The 6,411-nt window shown below is 35.9% G+C and overlaps 1 long non-coding RNA gene across 1 annotated transcript; it reads right to left on the reverse strand.

The window, feature by feature from the left end:
• Nucleotides 1–794: 794 nt before the first annotated feature.
• LOC107797383 (uncharacterized) lies at nucleotides 795–5,234 on the reverse strand. The gene is made up of 2 exons (XR_012701754.1): nucleotides 4,813–5,234; nucleotides 795–3,889 (listed from the first exon to the last, which is right to left on the reverse strand). It is a non-coding gene; the product is annotated as an uncharacterized LOC107797383 (long non-coding RNA).
• Between the last annotated feature and the right edge of the window lie 1,177 nt (nucleotides 5,235–6,411).

Below are 6,411 nucleotides of genomic sequence, written 5' to 3' on the forward strand. Positions count from 1 at the left end.
AAGTGAACTGGAAAGAGCTTGGTAAATCTGTCCAATCTCCATAAAGCCTTAGAAGACATAACTGACCCATCACCGGTCTGTGCCGCAATAACTGACTGAACTACTCTAACTGGATGAGCGGCTGTAGTCTGATACTGGGGAGCCATCTGCTCCGGAGTGTGAGTAGCAGGAGTCTGTGCTCCTCCTCCAGCCTGAGAGACGGCTGGTGCCATGGGGAATGTGCCAGTGTGGGCCACATTCTCCATAAGGCCTACCAAACAAACCAAAGCATCTTGAAGCACTGGGGTGGCAATGAACCCCTCTGGGACCTGAGCTGGTCCGACATGCACATTCTGGGATGGAACCTCCTCATCAAACTCTATATGAGGCTCCACCGCTAGTGCTTCTGCTCGAGCTCTGGGCTGAGCTCTACCCCTGCCTCGGCCTCTGGCACGGCCTCGACCTCTACCCCTAGTAGGAGCTGCCATTGGAGGCTCTGGCTGCTCAGCTGAAGATGCGGTACGTTTCCTCTCCATCTGCGAGAGAATAAATGTAGAAGAATTCAATTAGCATTGAGAGAACAAAAATCGCATGACACAGAAGAATAGAAGTGAAATTTGTTCCTAAACTTCATAGCCTCTGGAAGATAAGCACAGACGTCTCCGTACCGATCCTCCAGACTCTACTAAGTCTGCTCGTGAATTGTGAGACCTAGGCAACCTAGTGCTCTGATACCAACTTGTCACGACCTGGAATTCTCACCTTTAGGACCGTGATGGCGCCTAACATTCTACTTACTAGGCAAGCCGACGTTAGAGAATTATTAATCCAATCTTTATTCAATTCAGTAAATAACAGCAAATAAAATAAAATGAAATACAGCGAGTGCGAAATGATATAAGAACTTCATTAATTACTACCACCCGGATCTGGAGTCACAATTCACGAACTTCTAGGATTTACTATAAGTACAAGTCTGAAAGAAATACAACTGTTTGAATGAAAGAAACAATAAAGAAAAAAAATATAGACACGGACTTCAAGGTCTGCGAACGCCAACAGTTCTACTTCGAGACTCCGATGAACCAATCTGAGCTGCTACGCCTCTCGATCAACTGGGACCAATACCAAAATATGCACAGAAAGTGCAGAGTGCAGTATCAGTACAACCGACCCCATGTACTGGTAAGTGTCGAGCCTAACTTCGACGAAGTAGTGACGAGGCTATGACAAGACACCTACATAACAAACTTGTGCAATTTAACAGTATATGTACAAATAACAGCTAAACATGTACTATTGGGAGGGGGAACATGCTGAGGGGAATACGAGATAGAGAACTACAACAAAATGGTAACTTGAATAGCCAATATACTATGAACCAATAAGAACAAGTAAATACAGTAAAGGAAAAATGCACGGCATCACCTTTCGTGCTTTTACTTTCAACCTCACCATAAAATCAATAGAAACGGCACGACATCACCCTTCGTGTATTAACTCTCATAACATAGCACGACATCACCCTTTGTTCATTAACACTAACAATGTGGCATGGCATCACCCTTCGTGCATTAACACTCAGAATATGGTACGTCATTACTCTTCGTGCATTAACGCTCTCCCTTACCATAATACAATGAACAAATAATAAAAAGGAGATAGAATAACAAGTATAAGCCTCACTTCAATATTTGGTTACACAATATCAACCTCAACTTCGGAATCAATACTCAATTATCACCAAATGATCCGTAAATATGATAAAGAACGATCAAGTTAACAATGCTAGTCTAAACACGGATAACATGAACAATGGAAGCTATAATTGCAAGAAACCAAGCCCCACCCGCATCCCTGCCCGCATGCTTTAACCCGACTACAACGCATAAGTACTCGTCACCTCACGTATACGTTGTTCCCCAACATTTAAACATATATCAAATAGACAAACAAGTCATATTCTCTCAAGTCAAGGTTAACCACGACACTTACCTCGCTCTGAAGACCAAACTCAAAGCTCAACCACGGTTTTTCCTTTAGAATCCACCTCCAAACCACTCGTATCTATCCACAAATGACTCAATAATATCAATTATTACTAAAGGAATCAATTACAATGCATAAATTTAGATTTCCCAAATTTTCCCCCAAAAAGTCAAAAATCGACCCCGGGCCCGCTTGGTCAAAACATGAGGTTCGGACCAAAATCTATTTACCCATTCACCCCCGAGCCCGATTATATAATTAGTTTTAAAATCCGACCCCAAATTAAGGTCTAAATTTCCAATTTGCAAAAACCCCTAATGCTTCCTAAATCCCTAGTTTTCTACCACGAAAGAACAAAGATTATGACTAGGAATTTAATGGGTGATGATAGAAATGGAAGAAAATGAGTTAAAGAGTACAAACCTATAAATTGGTGTTGAGTTTTCCCTTCAAAATCTCATCTAGGCCGAGCTCTAAAGGAGAGTTTATGAAAAATGGGAAAAATTCCGTTTTTGAAATGTTTTAAGGTTTGGGCGTCAGGCCTTCTTCGCGTTCGCGAAGGGCCTGCCGCGTTTGCGATGTGCAGCAGCCCAAATGGCTTTCGCGTTCGCGAGTTCCTCTTCGCGTTTGAGAAGGCTGTTCCCCCTGGTCTCCGCGTTCGTGAGCCAATGCTCGCGTTCGCGTAGAAGAACGAGTGTCCCCTCCCCCAGGTCCCTGAAGCTTCGCAAGAAGCTGGTCACGTTCGCGAAGGGTAAGCCCATATTGCCTCGCGTTCGCGACCTAGCTACTGCGTTCGCGTAGAAGAAAATCATCCTGTCCCATTTTACCTTTCGCGTTCGCGAGAGTACCTCCGCGAACGCGATGAAGGAAACACCAGATAACAGTTGAAACCAAAAACCAGATTTTTCTAAGTTTCAAAACACCCATAACCTATCCAAAACTCACCCGAGCTCTCAAGGCTCCAAACCAAACATGTACACAAGTCCAAAAACATCATACGAACTCGCTCGCGCGAACAAAACACCAAAATAATGCCTAGAACTACGAATCGGACACCAAATCAAATGAAATTTTCAAGAAGACTTTAAAACTTCTATTTTCACAACCGAACGTCCGAATCACGTCAAACTAATTCCGTTTCTCATCAAATTTTACAGACAAGTCATAAATATAATAATGGACCTGTACCGAAATCCGGAACCAAAATACGGACCCGATATCAACAAGACCAAATATCAGTCAATTCTAAAAATTATTAAACTTTCAAACTTTAAGTTTTCATCAAAATTCCATATCTCGAGTTAAGGACCTCGGAATTCGATTCCGGGTATACGTCCAGGTCCCAAATTACGATACGGACCTATCGGGACCATCAAAATACGGATCTGGGTCCGTTTACTCAAAACGTTGACCGAAATCAGCTCAAATTAATTTTTAAGGCAAAAATTCTTATTTTTATTAGTTATTAACATAAAAGCTTTCCAGAAAGACGTCCGTAATGCACATGCAAATCGAGAAAGGTTAAAATATGATTTTTAAGGCTTCGGATCACAGAATTAGGTTTCAAAACATGAGATGACCTATCAGGTCATCACAACATGTCCTCATGACCCTGTCATTTTTATGTCTTTATTCCGATGCGTGTTTTTCCGACATTGATTACGACAAAATTATTAATCTTGGTTAGATCTAATATTGAGTTAGATTACGAAAAAAAAGTTTATCCATCTTTATTGTGAAAGAAAATGCCTCGTTGTAGCTTAATGGTAGTAAGACAACATATGGATACTATGTATATTGAACAAAACCAGCATTGTTAGTAAAAACAAATTAAAAAAAAAGGCTGATTTTAATTATTGACAAACCTGGCCAGCACTTGGATTTAATTGGCAGTGGGCTGCCTTGAAAGGATATGGGCCACCTTAGTCAAATTATTGGATTAATTAGTATGGCAGCACATTTATCGCTTTCAACAATTTCAACTCAACTTTTCATCAAACGAACTTAAACACAAAATATTAAAGCCATGTGCTCATTGAATTAGAAAGAGAAATCTTTTCTTGTTTCCAGATTATTTCCTTCACTACTACATTTAATTCATTCACTACCAAACCTTCCATTCTAAGTAAGATCAGACCAAGTAAAATTCCAATTCTTCTAATTATTTAACATGACTCCAAGAGGATTAAACTGATGACGTTAAGAGCATGGATTACCCATATTTCATGCATTTATTCAAACTAATTGCAAATAAAAGAAAAAGGATGAACAAATCAAAACAAGAAAAGTATTTGCAACCTACTGACGGAAAGAAGCAAAGAATTTAATTTGAGAAGGAAGGAATCAGTTAAAGCAAATGTAATATTGAAAGATTAGATAAAAGAATAGATCTTTACAAAAGCTCCTTCATGAGAATGGTCCTCTAGAAAATCTCTTTTAAAATAAACATCAGAAACTAATCAATGACTGGGGAAAGGATTGTGTTGGAAAAATATGGTGAGTACTTTCCTTTCTCTTTTTCTTTTTTAAAGTTGCGGCATTCTTAACTCTTTGTCATGTGCTAAGTCTCTATGCTACTTAACAGAGAACTTGAAGTTGAAATCATGGGCATTAAAACTACTTAACAATATACCCTACTTCATATGTGTACAAAACAGCAAAACTGAAACTTCAAACAAGAGCATAGGATTCTTGAGCAAACAAGGATTTTACCATTTTGATCAATCATGCGAAAGGAAACGAATGAAAGAAACAAACAAAAGAAAATCTGAAACAAACTCATGAGTCATGGTTTTATTCATTCATATCTAGCACATGATTTACACTACATGGTTAGAGTAATACCTTGGTAGCAGAAAGATATAGAAACAACAATGAAGACTTAGAAAAATCTTCGACTACCGAACTCAGCTAAACCGCAAAACAGCAGAGAAACCCAGCTTTGTGATCCAAGAATAACCCAGAAAAACCAGCAAGAAGCACATGAGACTAATCCCTCTAGTAATTTCAAGAATCACCTAAGAGATCCTTTTATTTTTGCACTCTAAGATTTCACTCAGAAAAACTCACAATTTTCAGCTTACTATTAGGTGTTCAGCTGCCCTTTTTACTCTTCAAAGTTGTGTCTTTATTTTTTTTAGTAGAGATTCCCATTTTCCTCATGTTGTCCCCCTCTTTCCTCCTTCCCTTTTGACTTTTGTTATTTTTCTTCTTTTTCCAAAGAATCCCCCTTTTTTACTTTTTGTTGTGTGTTATATACTGGTGGTGTAAAATGAACATCTCAGGCAACTTACTTGAAGATGCCTAAATGGGGACCGTGGTACTAAAAAAAAAAAGAGCACGTTGTTGTATTTGAAGAAAAAAAAAGTAATAAGATGAACTATACTATTAAATTGATAAAATAAAATACTATTAAATCAAAATAATAAGATGAACTAACTAAAAAAACTATTTCTCGTCAACGAAACAAAAAGTATATAAAAATAACTACTAACGAAAATTGCAAAAGTACTAACTTACTAATTTGGACCGAATAAACAAAGATATACTATTGTATATTTTCTCTCTTTTGCAAATGCAAATAAAACTTACACTAAAATGTGAAATTTTTTTATATTTTTTTAATTTTCTTAACTAAAACCTATAAAAAGTGAGACAAAAGCTAAAATATTAATATTACCTAAAAGAAATAATTAATGTCAAAATAGTATAAAATTTAAATTCAGTCAAAAATTAGGTGCTCACAATAATTACATTGTGTAATTATAAGGTTACTTTTTAATTTCTTTTCTTTTCATTTTTATTTTAATTTATTTTCTTTATAACTATTTATTTCAGTTATTTTTTTTTATTATTTTTTTTAAAAAAAATTCTTTTTTAATTTTAAAATATATTTTCTTTGTACATTATTTATTTTTTATTTCTCTACCTTTACTTCTTGTGATTCCATGTAATTGCTCGTATATTTTATTTCTTATTTATTTTATTTTCTTCATTTAGCGTAAATGCATTATTATTCTAGTTTTTCAAACTACACCTCCTAATATTAAAATCAATGAGTCATTAACAAACTTGGCATATAATGAGTGATGTCATTAAAGTAAAATTTCGTTGTTGAATGAGGTTATAAACTTATTATATTTCTTAATCTTAAATTTTATTGGAACTTATTTTTATTATGTTGGAATTTGACATATGTCAAATTTTTTTTTGTTTTTTTGAGATTTTGAAATTGTGTTATATTTATGGTTCCAATTTACTTATTTTAGTAGCATATGCTTGTTATTTCACATTGCATGTTGTTCATTTTTTAGTTAGAATTGATAGATTAGTTTTGTGAAGCATTTGCATAATATTATGGCATTATATTTATAAATATTAATTTATTTTATCAAACATGCATTCCATGATATTCTTGCAAAACGTATGTTTTTTGTTTTTATA

Source organism: Nicotiana tabacum, chromosome 2 (assembly GCF_000715075.1).
Source record: "Nicotiana tabacum cultivar K326 chromosome 2, ASM71507v2, whole genome shotgun sequence".
Lineage (NCBI taxonomy): Eukaryota > Viridiplantae > Streptophyta > Magnoliopsida > Solanales > Solanaceae > Nicotiana > Nicotiana tabacum.